Source organism: Lipotes vexillifer, unplaced genomic scaffold (genome assembly GCF_000442215.2).
Source record: "Lipotes vexillifer unplaced genomic scaffold, Lipotes_vexillifer_v1.1 scaffold1339, whole genome shotgun sequence".
Lineage (NCBI taxonomy): Eukaryota > Metazoa > Chordata > Mammalia > Artiodactyla > Lipotidae > Lipotes > Lipotes vexillifer.
Window position 1 is genome coordinate 640,203 of NW_006771642.1, and position 2,887 is coordinate 643,089.

Consider the following 2,887-nt stretch of genomic DNA (forward strand, 5'->3'; position numbering starts at 1 on the left):
GACGGGGAGGGAGGTGGAAGAGGCTGGGAGAGCTGTCAGACCACAGCGCAGGGCTAACCTGGCAGAAGAGCCAGGAGGAAGGAAGATTGGGCGAGAAGAGCCTCAGGCTGGAGTGCAGTCTAAGCAAGGCTTCACAAAGCTGATGGCAAGTCACTGAATCAAAGTCACCTTTCGAAGGAGGCTGACCTACAGGAATCGCTCTTCCTATTCCTGCCTTGCCCAGTCATTGACCTGGGAAAGCCTGTGGGTAGCGCGGCCTCAGTGCAGAGGCGGGTAGGCAGTAGATTCAGGGCCTGGCACCTGGGGGCCCTTAGTCAATTACATTCTCGTGGTATGAGGTCTGAGAGATGCGTTTTCATGGCCCACAAGTTCCTATGAACCAGCACCCTAAGCACCATCTCTCCCTTCCTTCTCTGGAGATAATTCAGAACTACAAGTTAAATGGACTTTTTTTTCCCCTGTTCTCAGCTCTTCAGAGACACTGATGCAGAGAATCAAAGTTACTCCATAAGTGGATAGAAAACAAAAAGGTGAATTCCGTTTCTCAAGGGACCCTGCATTATCTCCTTTTTCTCCTACCCACTACTCCTGCCTACTAGCGAGACTGGCTCCTCAGTCGACAGTAAGACGCAGCCAGCAGACAGGGATATGGTTCCCTAACTGCCTTAATTGCCAGGTACTCTGGTGAAGAGACTTGAAATCCGCCCTCAAATCCCCAGTGCTCTTCTTAGCCAGTGATTTCACCACGTCTGCCAGCTGTTTCCCAGTATTGGTGCCAAAGCTAAATAAATGGCAGATTTGCATTTCACTTGAAACTGTGCACTTAGGAAGTTATGCCTTTCCCGGGAAGCCCGATTTCTCATTAGTCCGTAAAAGAATGATGGGGAACCAGGGCTGATTAGGCTCCCACATTGCACCAGGTGTGGTTGTAGGCGCTACAGGGGTCATCTGTTTCATACCTCACCCCTCTGAGGTCAATGTGTATGGTCGCATTTTACAAACCCAGGGCACATAGTAAGGGAGCAGGGATTTGGGGAGGACCGAGGCTGGGTCCTCTGACTCCAAGTCTAGTGTTATTTCTGGATCCTAATTTCTATCCATACATTGGACAATTTGGCTGACTTAAGAGGAATTAGAGGGGGACTTCCCTGGTGGTCCAGTGGGTAAGACTCCGAGCTCCCAATGCAGGCAGCCCGGGTTCGATCCCTGGTCTGGGAACTAGATCCCGCGTGCATTCTGCCAAGAGTTCACATGCCACAACTAAAGATCCCACGAGCCGCAGCTAAGAAGTCCGCATGCTTCATCTAAGACCCAGCGCAGCCTAAATAAATAAATATATATATATATTTTTAAAAGAGGAATTAGAGGTATTGGCTTATAGCAGGATTTTGTCTTCTATCAGAAGTTCTTGGGTTGTAAAGATTAACGTATTTGAATTACTGTGAGTAAAATGCTGTCAAGAGAGCTTGGAACACCGTGATCACACCTTTAGTGGCTATGACCACAACTGCCACGAGGAAATCTATCCTAGGAAAATTCCTTTGGGTTAAGGAGTCCTTTCTAATCAACCTCTTCTATAATCCTGGTGCTCAGGAGTAAAATATCAAGCTACTAATTTCCTAGTGTGACTTTTTAGAGGATCTCTTACATTTAGGGCAGCCATAGATACTAGACTGTTTTGACAGGAGACTGGACTTAGGAAGTGAATAACAGAAAGGAAAGAGATGGAGAAGCTTGAACCCCTTTAGTTTTTTTAAAATAAATTTATTTATTTTATTTATTCATTTTTGCCTGCGTTGGGTCTTCATTGCTGAGTGGGGCTTTCTCTAGTTGTGGTGAGTGGGGTCTACTCTTTTTTGTGGTTCGCCGGCTCTAGGCGTGTGGGCTTCAGTAGTTGCAGCACGCGGGCTCAGCAGTTGTGGCTCGCAGGCTTAGTTGCTCTGTGGCATGTGGGATCTTCCTGGACCAGGGATCAAACCCCTGTCCCCTACATTGGCAGGCATATTCTTAACCACTGCGCCACCAGGGGAGTCCCTAAAATGACCCATTTTAAAGTGAACAATTTAGTGACGTTTAGTGTCTTCACAATGGTGTGCAGCCACCACCTCTATGTGGTTCCAAAACATTTTCATCACAAAATAAAAGCCTGTACCTACTAAGCAGTTACTCCCCTCTCCTCTTAGCCTCCGGCAATCACCAAGTTGCTTTCTGTCTCTGGATTTACTTATTCTGGAGATTTCACATAAATGGAATCATACAATATGTGACCTCTTACGTTTGGCTTCTTTCACTTGGCATCATGATTCTGAGGTTCATCCATGCTGTAACATGTATCTGCACTTCCTTTCTATGGCGTAATAATCTTCCACAATTTGTTTATCTCACCATCTGCAGATGGACATTTGGGTTGTTTCCACCTTTTGGCTATTTTAAGTGATGCTGCTGTGAACATTCGTGTGTAAGGATTTGTGTGAGTCCCTGTTTTCAGTTCTTTTGGGCATATACTTATAAGTGGAATTTCTGGGTCATAAGGTAGTTCTATATTTACTTTTTTTTTTTTTTCTTTTTGGCTGCGCTGCACAGCATGTGGGATCTTAGTTCCCCGGCCAGGGGTGGAACCCGTGCCCCCAGCAGTGGAAGCGCAGTCTTAACCACTCGAGTGCCAGTAAAGTCCCTATAGTATTTAACTTCTTGAGGGTTCTAATTTCTCCACATCCTTGAATTTAAAACTTTAAAAACTGCATTAGGGCTTCCCTGGTGGCGCAGTGGTTGAGAGAGTCCGCCTGCCGATGCAGGGGACACGGGTTCATGCCCCGGTCCGGGAAGATCCCACATGCCGCGGAGTGGCTGGGCCCATGAGCCTTGGCTGCTGAGCCTGCGCGTCCGG